The 13,958-nt window shown below is 51.1% G+C and overlaps 1 protein-coding gene across 1 annotated transcript in view; it reads left to right on the forward strand.

The window, feature by feature from the left end:
* Positions 1-811: 811 nt before the first annotated feature.
* DLGAP2 (DLG associated protein 2) overlaps positions 812-13,958 on the forward strand; it is a 58,773-nt gene continuing 45,626 nt past the window's right edge. The window contains exon 1 of the mRNA XM_016219137.2: positions 812-877. The gene's annotated coding sequence lies outside the window, so the exon portion shown is untranslated. The remainder of the gene's footprint in view (positions 878-13,958) is intronic.

Below are 13,958 nucleotides of genomic sequence, written 5' to 3' on the forward strand. Positions count from 1 at the left end.
AGCGTCAGCCCTCAGACTGAAGGGTCTCAGGTTCGATTCCCTGGGTTGCAGGGTCCATCCCTGGCCCTGGCCGGGGCACATGCAGGAGGCAGCCAAACATGTGTCTCTCTCACATGGATGTTTCTCTCTCCCTCCCCCTCCCTCCCACTTTCTCTAAAAATCAATGGAAAAAATATCCTTCGGTGAGAATTAAAAGATATATATATATATAATATATCACGTATTTTTTAAAGCAGCGACTGAGGGAACCTGTGAGGGGGATTTGGCCACAAGTTTGCATGAGGGGTGACCCGCGTCCTCTGCGCCCCCCCGGTCGGCCCCGGCTCCCTTTCTGTAAACTTAGGGAAATGGCAGGCGGTGGCCATGCGCGTGGGCTTGGTCACGGTGCTGGGATGGACGGACCCGTCTGAGGCTCCGGCGCGGCTCACTGTATTTAATGCAACTAGCAAATGTCCGTGGGAGCACAGTCCTCACCGGGGGTGCGATGCTCCCCAGGACCCGACCAGCCGCAGGCAGCAGGCAGACAGTAGCCTGGGGAGTCTGTGGAGCTCTGTCCTGATGCCGACAAGCCTAAGAAACCTGACGCTAACCGGAGGTGGAGGTGGAAGCACCTGGCCGCCCTGCCTGATGGGCACCTGCGTGGGCACCTGCCTGTGTGGGTAACAGGGCTGTCCTCACGGGAAGGGCACAGAACGCAGCTCTGGGCAGCGACATTTGATCAAATACGCCCGCGTCTCCCGGGTCTGTGCATCGTGGTGACTCGGTCCCACAGGACACACACTAAACTGTGACTTTGTTTCTCTCTTTGCAGAGGAGGAGGCCGGGGACCTGGTCCAGCCGGGCATCAGCTTCCCGGGGCCGGCAGAGGACGATCTGGGTAAGGAGCAGGCCAGCCCTGGTCACGCACAGGCGGTGACCACAGACCCGGGCTGCGGGCCGTCCGCACGCCTGTCCCTGTGACCGTTTCCACTGACAGGTTTATGCATATGTCTGACTTCAGTGTCCTGATGAGACCTCAGTAAAAGGTGAAATTTAAAAAAACACACAGTAGTTTATAAACATGGAAAGTTCTGGTGGGAACGCGTTTCCCTGGGTCATCATGGGTTAATTATTACCTCAGATGATTATTATTATTATTATTATTATTAGTTATTGAGGCAGGTTATTAACGTTAGGGTTGGCCAATGACACGAGCTGTGACAGAATTCACAGCGGAGAGAAGAGATGCAGAGAGGAAGCGGTTACTTTCCAAGGGAGGACGGCGGGCGCGTTGCTGGTCAGCTCAGCTGGGCGGCTGCACTTGGACCGAGCAGTTGCTGTTGCTAAGCAACGAGGAAGGGAGGGGCCTGGGTTGTCTCCAAGTTGAGCAGATACCAGGTTCTGTCCTGAAAAGTTAGTTTGCTTGCTTTCCTGGAGGCATCCGGCAGACTTCCCAGGGACGCGTCTTATCAGTATTTTTCCCAAACCTGTCAGACAAGCTTAGGACAAGTTACGGAGTTCAAAAGAGGCTCGTTGGGGGGGGGGGGGAGGCATAAGGAACAACTTATCCTGAAGCTGTGAGAACAGCAGTGGAGCAGGACGCGGGAATGGAGCTTGAGAGTAGCTCACCTTGTCCCCCAGTTTGAACAGATGAACCCACAATCTCAGGGTTTAATTACCAGGTGCTTCTCATAAATTGGGGATGACCACAGCAAAGAAAAGGCAAGGCCTGCTTTCTGTCCTTACAGTTAACGTCTCTGGTGCGTGTCTGCAGATGCAAATGACGCCTCTCCTATCTCCTTCGTGTCTCAACCTCACTGAGTGAATCTCAGGAAGTGAAAGTTCTTTCATTGGCATTTTTTCACGTGGCTCTTTGACTTGACATCAAACAGCTGATTACTTTCCCAAGCCCAGCGGACGCCGTGGGGTGGAGGCTGAGCACAGCCAGGTCCTTTCTCCCAGGGGACCCCCGAATTCCTGTGGTGTCGTATTTTCCCAGGGCTGCGAGAGCCGCGTGGAGATCTTGTTTTTATGCTGCGCTGACCCAGGAAAGGTGGGCTGTATTTGGCGCTCGTCACCTGACATGGACTCGTGTTTACATAAAAAGGGGTGGATCTGCCAACCCTGTGACACATTGGATAAGCGCAGCGTCGGACCGAAAGTAGGAAAAGACACCGTATCATCGGTGACTCACTTGCCTGAGAGAGTCCCAGCTCCCTGTCCTGGGCCACCGACGCCACTTAGGGCTGCACTGTAGGTCCTAAGTTGATTTATATTATAAATTTGAATTTTCTTAATTTATTTCAGATTTTAGCCAGCGAATCTGTTGCCCATTGGACTGGCTAAAAGGTTAATATTGAAAATTGGAGGAGTCCGTTTGTATAAAGCCATGATAACTTTTAGAGAAAATCAGAAACCAAAAACGTGTGCTTTTCAATTTGAAATTATGAAAACAGGGACAGTTCTGAAAAAATGACAGTGTGTCATCCACTCTGATTGGGTTAGAAGTTTACGTCTAAGTTGCCATTCGAAACAAGCCTCTCCTCCCTTGGAAACAGGCGAGTCGGTTATTTCTCTCCTATTAGGAGATGCAGCTGCCCCGTTGGAACAAGTTCGCACTGACTGGTTCCCTCCGTGAAGCTGCGTCCCTGCCCTGGCTGGGTTTGCTCAGTGGTTAGAGCATCGGCCTGAGGACTGAAGGGTCCTGGGTTCCCGTCAAGGGCACATACCTGGTTGCAGGCTCATCCCCAGCCCTGGTCGGGAGAGTGCCGGAGGCAACCAGTCCATGTGTCCGTCTCACATCAATGTTTCCCCCACACACACTCTCTCAAAAGCAATGGAAAAAATATCCTTGGTGAGGATTTAAAAAAAAAAAAAAAAGCAGCTGTGTCCCGGAGTCGTCACCAGGAAGCAGTCTGAAGAGGCTTCCTTTTTGGGAATCAGAGTATCGCAGCCGTGCCCATCCTGTGCCCACTACATTTAAGGGTATTTGCTTTCTCCGCAGCTCCGATGATAAAACGCCTGAATGTAATTGTATGCTGAGGAAATGGCCATGGAGTAGGGAGATAAAGAAGGTTTCTGTTAAATTAACCTGACGTCGGGGATAAAAGCGGATTAATGCAGCACATTCAAAAGACCTCAGTGGAAGAGGAAAACCTAGTTTTTGATGAAGAAATGTTCTGACGAAAGACCTTCAGACACCCTAAAATTAAACCCCTCTACCAGTGATCTTTTGGTGACATTGGCTCATTTTAGATGCTATTTCTAAGAAAGGCTCTTCTTTGTTCTCTTGAAAGTTACATTTAAATCCGAGGTAATGAGCTGGCCATTTCCAAGCATTTATGAGACTGTTACGTGGACCCGAGTTTGCAGTGGTAAATCAATTGCAAATTGAAATGAGAAAAAGGCAAATTAAATGATCGATCAAAGACTATTAGGCACATATTATATGACACACAGCAGTGAGAAAATGAATGCAGTGTAATTTTTAAAATGCCTTCTTATTACAATAATACCCAGGGACACTCAGAGCCTTCTTCGGGGCAGGCAGGTGTGTGGTGGAAATGATTTTAAATGTTCACTCGGCATCATTTCAGGTCTGCCCACCGCTTGACTGCTTGCAGGCCTCATAATAGTTATGGCACTAACTTATTTTAAAAGAACTCCCTTTTAGAAATTTATTTTTTGTGTCCTCTTATAACCACCCCTGGCCATCTTGTAGGCATGTAACCGGTTTTTTTTTTGTTTGTTGCGTGTGTGGTTTTTGTTATTAATCCTCACCTGAGGATATTTTTTTATTGATTTTTAGAGAGAGAGGAAGGGAGAGAGAGAAACATGGATGTGAGAGAGACAGATCAATTGGCTGCCTCCTGCATAAGCCCCAACCGGGACCAAGGATCAAACCCAAGACCCTTTGGTGCACAGGCCCACACTCCAACCACTGAGCAACACTGGCCAGGTCTAGACATGCAAGTTTGTAACTTGATGGCCAACCACACTTATTTCCTTGAGGTAAATTTCTAGAAGTTGCTGGAAATTGTGGGCCAAGTGCTGTGCTGTGTGTGTCTGGGCAGTAACATTGTATTCATTCACTGTGCTGTGTCTGTCTGGCAGTAACATTGTATTCATTCACTACATCCTAGCAGGAGCCATCCCTGCGCCCCGCACCCTCCCTTCCTCCAGCACCCTCTTTGCTTCTCCTTCACCTCCTGGTCCTACAGGACATTCACATGTTTCCCGCCCAGCAGGTGGAGGACTCCTGCCCAGCAGGTGACACCCAACTAAGTCATCACCCTGCTGCAGAGAAGGGGAAGGGCTGGCCTCCAGGGAAGGTTCAATGCCAGTTAGTCAAGAGAACGTTCCAAAAGATGTGTTTTATTTTGACAGTGTCAAGTTAAAACTTTATTTCTACACAAACAAAATTAGTTTTCAAGTTACTCAATTAGGATCTTGGGATTTTTTATTTAAATTTGTTGACCACATTCCCTCCCTTTTCTTGTAAATACCGGTTTTTAGCGTGCACAGTTGCTGAGCTGGATGGCCGCCCGATAAGTTACAGCCCCTTTCCCTGGGCGGGTGCCCTCCCCGAACAGTGAAATTTTATTAATTCCTTTATGCCCCCGTGCACCACGTGGTTGTCCTCAACTGCTTGACTGCGATGACAGAATGCCCCAGGCTGGGGGGCGTGTAAATAATAGCAATTTATTCCTGACATTCCGGAGGGTGGAACCCCCAAGGTCACAGTGCCGCAGGTGGGTCCTGCCAAGGCCCCTTCCTGGTTCCTGAGGCGGCTTCTCGCCGAGTCCTCACCAGGTGGAGGGCAAGGGCACCAGGGCCTCTGGATACAGAAGCACGATATTTCCAGGTATGTTTGTACATACACACACTCATACACGTACACACTCACATAAACATTCACACACACACACACATACATAAACATACACACACATACAATCTCACACATAAATATACACACTCATACACTTACGTATACAATCTGACACATATACACACATACACATACCATCTCACACACGTATACAATCTCACACACATACCATCTCACACTCATACACTCACACACACGTACAATCTCACACACGTACAATCTCACACACATACGCACACACAAATATACACACAAATATACACACAGCCATACACATACAATCTCACACACATATACACACACATACTCATACATACAGTCACACACACAGACACACAGACACTCAGACATACAATCTCACACATACACACATAAACATACACACTCGCACTCAGACACATACACACACATACAATCACACACACACTCACACACACACTCGCACACGCAGACTTGAACAACACACGAGCTCTTTCTTCCTCCTTCCAGAGCAGCCCTCTCGAGATGACACTTCTCCAGCAGCCGCGAGGGAGGCTGGCGGCTTCTGAAATGGGTAAATGATGGTTTTTACACTAAGTGGTCTCGGGCGGAAGCAGGCTGCGGAGGGAAGGAAAGCCGGTGATAGGCGTGTTTAATAACAGAAGACGCAGTCCGTTTAACGCACCTTCTCATCCAGTAAGTGATTCTGTTCGTTTCGCTGTCTAATCGTTTGTTTACATGACACTGATGTTTAAACTGCGGTTGCAACTCAGTGGGCTGGGAATTCGAGTTCCTGAGTCACTGCCAGCAATTGTCGAATGAAAAAAGGAAAGGACGGGAATGTATAGAATGTACATAATAAAAATGTCAAAGTGCAGCGCACAGGAGAGGGGTTATGCGTGTGTGTGTGTTAGGTTCCTGTGTAAATGCATCTTGTGTTGTGCAACGACCCACTTCAGACGCCACGGCCAGGCTCTGAGGGCGGACCCCCGCCTGCGTGGGAGCCGGGCAATTTGCCTAATTTCCATGAGCCCCTTTTTCCTCGCTTATTAAGCCCTGTCCGGGTGGGTCAGTTGGTTGGATGTGATCCCATCACCAAGAAGTTGTGGGTTCGATTCCTGGTTCAGGGCACATACCTAGGTTGCGGGTTCAGTGCCCCATCGGGGCCCTTCCCGGGGGGGGGGAGGGTGCACAACCGATCAATGTTTCTCTTGCTCCCTTCCTCTCTCTCAAATACTTTTTAAAAAAGAAACTGGGTGGGTAATAAGACTGCCTCCTACCTCTTGGGATTATTAAGGTGACTAGACCTGATAGCACCAGGCCTTAGAGGGTTTATCACAACAAGTGACAAGTGTTAGCTTTTATGGTGCTTGTCTTCATGTGATCATCACCGGAGGATGCTGGTGAATCCAGGTGCAGAAGAAGGGGTCTCGGAGGCTGCGGGAGCGAGACCGCAGAGACCAGGTCTCTAGTAGGGGCAAGTCACAGCCCCAAACACCCTCGGGTCCCCAGGTGCCTCACCGCACACTCCTGAGTAAAGCCAGCAAATCACAGCGACCTGACAAGACCATGAAACACCCACAACGGAGATTAATAATTAAAAACAGTTGTGCAGCCACTGGTCAAGCCGAGCAGATTCTGGAAACTCCAGCTGCTTGCGATGCAGGTGCACATGAGCTCGCTGCTGTGTCCATGGAGTGCAGACCGCAGCAAGCTGCACTGTCTTATGCTTGTTAACCTGAGATTAACCAGACGAAGAAAAGCCTGAACCCAGTTTTCTACTCTGGCTTCCCCTTGCGATGGCTCTCTCCACGTGCTCGTATTGGCATCTCAGGCAGTCGGGACAGGAGGGTGCGCGTGGCCCGGCCCAGCCGTCGGGAGCTCCACAGAGGAGCAGGTGTCTGCCTTTTCCATCCCAACAGCAGGACTGGGTGGGGAGGGGTAAGGACATGTGTTGTCACCTGGGCCTTTTGCCGTCACCAGCACCAGCCGTCTGTGTACACACCGGTCTCACAGTCTCCCAGCCCCAGCCTCCCGGAGACAGAAAGGACTGGATCCTGACAAGAGGGAACTTTTGAACCCAGAAGTGGAGGCGAGACTTCACCAAGGCCCTCTGGCTGTGCCAACCCCCCTGGGAGCTCCCGCCTTCCTCAGTGAAAGCTCCCTAATTACACTCCATTTCTCAGGCCCAGAGGGAGCACCTTTTAATAAGTAATTATAGATTCACAGGAAGTTTCAGAAATAGAACCACGGTCCTGCGCACCTTCATCCAGCTTCCCTGTCATTACATCCTGATAAATACAGCACAGCCTCTAACGTTGCAGGTGGTAGCTATGGAGCTCGGAGACCCATCCACTCGCTCGCTCACCCATCCATCCATCTGTTCAGTTATGTATTCGCCTGTCCATTCAATCGCTCACTTACCCGTCCATTCTCTCGTTCCAGCATTTACTGCTCTGTGCAAAACACTACGTAGATATTGAACTGTAAGATGCAAATAATTCTACATCTTCTCTCAAAATCCTTGGTTCTTTTAGGCCATGCCGGTCACTTAGATTTGTGTTAACGGCGACGCGTCGGGGCACCGCCCTGCGGGACGGCTGTGCAGGCACCCGAGGCAGACCCTGTGGGTGCCCGGCCAGGAGCAGCGAGGAGGGTCCCCGGTTAGACGCGAGGAAGGGGCGGTGGATCTGCAGGTGACAAGGGTCTGCAATGAGTCAGAAATGAGATTCTCTCCAGAGAAAATGTCCTTGCCCTGCCTGGGCTGAAGTTCATTTCTTTTTCTTATGCCGATCTTCCCAGACACAGCCCGTGTCCTACTAAGTGAGGCTAAGCCTAACCGCCGGGTATTTTTAAATATCATGTACGTGTCTCCCACTCTCTTACTCGCAGCACAGGATCTGCGAGGGCCCTTTAAGCTCCATTTTTACAACTCAGTGACATTTTATAAAAGTTTGGTCGCACCGTATTGCGGGAGCGGTGTGAAAATAACTTATGCTGAGTAGGAGAACATAACGGGACGCACCATTAATAGCATCCACACTGAGATGTGGGTCGGGGGGGCGCGAGTCGTCTGCCGCGGGACAGGCAGGTCTGAGTTCGGACCGTTTGACGCTCTGTGCTTGTCCTGGCGGGTTGCTCTCATCCCATCTTGGTTGGTTGGTTGTTTTTGTTTTATTCAATGTATTGAAGTGACATCAGTTAATAAAATTAGAGGTTTCGAGTGTACAACTCTGACACATCGGCTGTGTATTGCATTGTGTGCTCACCACCCAGAGTCAAATCCCCTTTTCTCATCCCGTTTTGAAGGTGGGAAGGTGAGGCACAAACTCTGCGGCCGTGGTCAGTGGTCAGTGGTCAGTGACCACAGCAACGGGAATCTGTATTTAGCAGGTCGGCCTCCAGGTCAGAGCCCCTCGGGCACATACGCTCCTGGGGCCCGCAGGGCAGTGCAGACGCTGATGCAGACGGCCAGACGGAGCCCCGAGCACTGGGGACGTAGCTGAGGACCCTCTGATGTGGAAGAACCGGGTGACGGACAGGGAAGGTGAGGGCCCACCGCCTCCGGAGGACACGGGCTCAAAACCCTGCAGGGACAGTGACACGGAGAAAATTCTAACAAGGTCTGAATGAGGTGAGGGACCCGGCAAAGCGAGGAGAGGGCCAGACACAAACGACGCTGGAAAGGACAGGGGTCGTCACTGCGTGGCCCTTTCAGGTTGGCTCCTGTCACTTAGGCACATGCACTTCAGGTTCCTCCGCATCTTTTCATGGCCTGAGAGCTCCTTTCCTGTTGGCTCTGAATAATATTCCGTTGTCTGGATGGACCACCGTGTACTTACCTGTCATCTATAGGGCATCTTGGCCGCCTCCAAGTTTGGGGAATTATGGTAAGTTTTTAATTTTAGTTAAGCCTGTCTGTTTTTACTTTCGTGGATCATGCTTTTGGTATTCTACCCAAAAACTCACTCAAATACAAGGACCCTGGATCATCTCCTCTGCTACCTCCTGAGGACTTTGTAGTTTCTCACTTTACATTTACGTGTGTGGTTCCATTTTAGGTAATTTTTTATGAAAGGTGCAAGGTCTGTATCCAGATGCAGTTTTATTTTTTTACATGCAGATGTCTAGCTATTCCAGCATTATTTAACCAAAACAAAACAAAACCAGAAGCACTGTCCTTGCTCCACTGAATCGCTGGTTCTTCTTTGTCAGCTGACCATCTTGACGTAGATCTGCTTCTGGGCTCGACTCTCTTTCATTGCCTAGCTGTCCGTCTTTTCTCCAATAACGCTGCCTCGGCGTCTGTGGCTTCACAGCCAGACTGGAGGTCAGGGAATCCCCCCCATTGGTCCCCTTCAATACTGTTGGCTCTCGGGCACTTTCTTCACCATAAGCTGTGGAATCTGTCACTGCCCGCGAGCAGCTGCGCTGGGTCTGTAGGTCGGGCTGGGAATTTGGCCGTATTGAGTCTTCCTGTATGTGAACATGGAGCATCTTTTTATGTTTTACACCTTTGGTTTCATGAGAGATTTATGATAGGTCGGCCTTGTACGTATTTTATTAGGTTACACCTAGCTGTTTCCCTTTATGGAGTCGGTGTGAATGGTTTTGTGTGTTTAATTTCAAAATCTGGTTGCTCCTTGCCGGGCTCTAAGAAAGCAGTTCCCTTTTGCGCACTGCCCTTGAATCCCGCACCCTCATTTCCAGGAATTGATTGATTCTTTGGGGTTCTCTATGTAGAATATTATGTCCCCTGTGAACAGCAAGCATTTTCTCTCTTTCCCGATCTGCACGGCTTTTGCTTCCCTCTCTTGTCTTGTATCAGCCAGAGCTTCCAGCAAGATCTCAGGTAGGAGGGGGGGCATCCTCGCCTCGTTTCCTCTCGGAGCATCTGGCGCCTCACTATTAAGTACCTGTAGGTTTTCGGTCAATGCCTTTGCCTCAAGTTGTGGAACTTCCCTCTATTCCTTTTTGCTTAGACTTTTTACCATAAATGGGTTTGGTTTTTGCCAGATCCTTCTCTGCATCTGTTGACCGGCTCCTGCGATTCTGCCCGGCCCGTTGCCGTGGTGATGGCATTAATTGGGCTCACTGTCCAGTCAGTCCCGCCCTCCTGAGGTCAGCGCCACGCGGTTTGGTTCCATTGGCTGATATTTTGTCGACGTGTGTTCATGATGGAAATGCCTGGTCTCTGGTTCCCTTTCCTCGGCCTGGCTTTGGTATTAGGATGATGCCCTTTAATTTTCATAAAAGTTCATTCAGGTTTATAAAGCGAGGAAGTGTTAAAAAATGACTGTGAATTCCGATTTCAAAATTATATTTGCTTATGAAATAACTCTCAAAAATCAAATATTTTAAAGCAAACTTTCTTCTGCTGGACTCTGGTATCTCCATTTAGGAATCAGCAACACATTTCTGACAGGTTATAAACTTTTTTCAAAGCAAAAATATAAGGTAATCAGCAAAAATTCTGGAAAAGGTGCCCTGGCCCGTGTGGCTCAGTTGGTTGGGCTTCGTCCCAGACACCGACCGTTCCCTTCCCGGTCGGGGCCCAGGCCCGGGTCACAGGCTCGATCCCCAGCCGGGGGCTTGCGGGAGGCAGCCGATCAGTGTTTCTCTCTCTCCCTCTCCCTTCCTCTCTCTCTAAAAATCAATAAAAAAACCTTTTAAAAAATAATGTAAAAGGTAAAAAAAAGATATATTGATTTACATTAAGGAGCCTCTTGACTTGTATCAAAGGAGATCCAGGAGAAAGAGACTTTGGAGACAGGGTGCCGCAGCCGAATGACTCTAACTGGATCAGGTTTACACCCCGGCAGGCTCCTTTACACTTTGCAAGCCATTTTTTTAAAACGATAGACTGAAGATCTGCTTTAAAGCTATTTATTTAGCCCATAAATAAGAAATCATTGGATAATTAAGTGCAATTAAGTTGCAAATGTGCTCACCCTCCATGCTCAATCGGAAATATAATGAAATTCTGAAATGGAGCTGCCGAGTTGAGCACCTGAATTCAGAAACCCGGCTTCCTTCTGCTCACATTATTCTAAACAGCTCTGCCGTTTGTCTTTTAAATTGGAACTTGGATATAGGCGGAGCCAATGGGAGTAAGAAAGAAACCTACTAGCAGGTCCTGGGAGAGGAGGGGCCAGTGCCGGGAGGAGACAGGCAGGCAGCCGCCGTTGGGACCCCTGCCAGGGGCTGTCACCTCCTGTGAGCCCATGACCCTGAAAGAGAGAAACAAGCACCTGTCACCTGACCCAGACAGAGTCCCTCTGGGTGCGTCCTGAGGTTGGAAGAGCAGCCTCATGGCTTTGATGGCCTACCTCAGTGTCCACACAGCCGGATGAGAGTCCCGAGGGGGCAGGACAGCCGGCCCCGCCCAAGCCGTCCCCTCGGGAGTCAGAGCTGTCTGAGCCTGTGTGGAACCAGCGGTGCCTCTGAAACGGGGGTGAAACCACTCGGACTTGAAGGGTTTCGCCCTCTGGGGCCATCATTTGGTAACAGAATTTAAGAGAACGTTTAGAGAAAAAGGCAGAGGAAGTGACTGAAAGCACAGCAGGTCCTGTGAACTGAAGTGGACCCGGAGCTCCCTGTGTGGAAGCTGTGGGGGGCCCCCTACAGAACCTCACTTCAGAGGGCTCAGGAGCTAGCTCTTCATTACTCTGAGCGGCTCCGGCCTGAGAACTGGGGAGAGGCTATGAAGACAGCTCCTAGCCCTGTGGGGTCTTCCAGCTGAGCCCGGCCAGCCCGGTGCTCACGTCCAACCCGTGTGTGTGCATTCCCCACCAGACATGAGGCCTGTGCTCTAGCTCAGGGTGTCTGCTGAGTGCCAGGTGATTGCAGAGCTTAGGGAGCTGGTGGGAGGCACCGGGATGGACATGAAGGGTCAGCACGCGGAACACGGCCCGTGGGCAGCCACCGGCATGGACAGAGGGGCGGCCAGTCTTGCTGCGTCTGGGGGACGCAGGGCCTGTCCTAGAAATACTCCCGGGTGACTCTGTGTATAACCCGGCAAGTAAAGCCAACGCCTTGGCTAGATGAGGGAGAGGATGCTGGTGAGGTCCCGGCCGGGCTGGGTTACGTCCGTGAGAAATGCTGACAAGGTGCGTGGGGTCCCCCGGTGCCCGGAGCACACCATCGCCTGCCTGCGCTCCTCAGGGCCGTCCCGGCCGGAGGTTAAACAGCTGTCAGCCCCTCACTGCAGGGCTTGAATATCATTGGCTGGGCTGGTGAAAGTTAATTCATTTACTAACTTATACTTTGTCTCGTTTTGTAACAATGTAACAGTGAGTAACAGAAATAATGTGAAACATACTGATGATGTGTCCATCTGAGTCATGGTCCCAGAAATGTAAACAGGAGCAAAGGGCAAAGACAAGGGACACGGACACCCGAGATGTTGTGAGGACCCTAAAGCCGAGCCCAGATCTGCCTCTGAGCCTCACGGCAGCCGGAGCGAAGCCGAGACGCTTCAGCCGCACGTGTGGTGGGTAGAGACAGGAGCCGTAGACGCAGACACCCCGCTTCTAAACCCCACTGCACAGGCCCTCCGCTGACCCTAAAGCACGCGGGGACGTGCCCTGGCCCATGTTGTCTTCCATGAACATGGGCCACTTTTCCATTCAGCTAGAGCATCACTAATTTCTTTCAACGTTTTGTAGTTGTCAGCATACAAACCATTAACTCTTTTGTGTTAAAGTTTTGAGAAAATTGTTTTTACTCTGGCTTCACATAGATGCTCCTGACATACGGGCGTGTCTCTCGTAGCTTCAAGGTAAGACGGGCAGGTTCACATGAGCTTCCTCCTCGTTTCCCCTGCCCTGTGCTGCGAGGGCCTGACTGGTGAGGTGGGCGCTGGGCGTGGGCAGTGGTGAGGGGGCAGCTGCAGGTGCTGCCCTGGTGGGCGGGGCAGGGGCGGGGCAGGACCGGGAAGGCCCGGCAGACGGATGGACAGACGGACGGAGGGAGCCGCAGAGAAAGGGTGGAGCCAGGGTGATGCAAAAGACCAGCCAGGACCATTGGACAATTTTGCAAGTTCCCACTGAATTTCTGAACAAATGTTAGTAAATTTAACTAGTTTGGGAAAAATACATGATAGCTCACAGTCCACTTTGTGAAGTTCTTGCTTGGTTTTGTCTTGTTTGGGTTTCTTTTTTACTTTTAGTTCACCAGGCGTCCACCAAGGATTTTCTTTTTAAGGTGGATCATGAGCACACGACACAGGTGGAGGGACTGCCCGCCACCCCCCCAGGGGCAGATAAAATCCGATGAAAGGCAGGCAGGTGGGTAACATGGGTTACGTGGGCTTCAGGCAGAGGGAGACAAGACTGCTCTCCTGGGCAGGGAGGGACACCCAGGTGCCCGCAGTGGGTAGGTCGGCCAGTGCCATCCCTGCCACGTCTCCTCTCCAAGGGTGGGTGGGGGTGTGGCTCCACGGTGCCCTCAGGGTTCACCCAGCCTGGTGGGCTCAGACTAGTGCTGGTTTGCAGCCACCATCTGGTGTAACTGGAAAGAGCACCTGGGGCCCCACACGCCACCGTCCCCCATTTATCAGCAGCCTGGAGCTGGATGTGGGGTCCAGGGCAGCCCTGACACCGAGTGTGTGCGTGTGTGTGTGCCTGGGCACGTGTGTGTCTGCATGTCTGTGCGTCTCCTTGCGTGCAAGGACCTCAGCACCCACACCCCACGCGCCCTCCAGCCCGTTTCCCGAGCCGGCAGAGGGGACCACGCTGCCTCCTGCAGGGCGTGGGGAAGGCGAAGCCTGTGACAGGCGCCCCCCCGCAGCCGGCACACCACACACACCAGCTGGACTGTACGGTTTTATTTCCACACTCGGCACAGTCCTCTCAGGATGGGGAGGCCAGCGTCCCACGAAACCCGCAGTAAAATGCGCCCTCCCTTCCGGCTTGAATTCAAGGTGACATTAGTGAGTAATGACTCGCTGGGAATTGGAAAGCAAGACGCTGTCCATGTTTACGTGTGTTCTCGCGGCTTCACAAGGAGAAAGTGCTTCCCCCTGAGTGTTATTATTTGTTACACACACAGAAATCCTGCAGCCCAGGCCTGGTTACGCGTGTCTGTGCCACCAGCGTTCACAGTGTGT

Source organism: Miniopterus natalensis, chromosome 2, assembly GCF_054644295.1.
Source record: "Miniopterus natalensis isolate mMinNat1 chromosome 2, mMinNat1.hap1, whole genome shotgun sequence".
NCBI classification, from domain to species: domain Eukaryota; kingdom Metazoa; phylum Chordata; class Mammalia; order Chiroptera; family Miniopteridae; genus Miniopterus; species Miniopterus natalensis.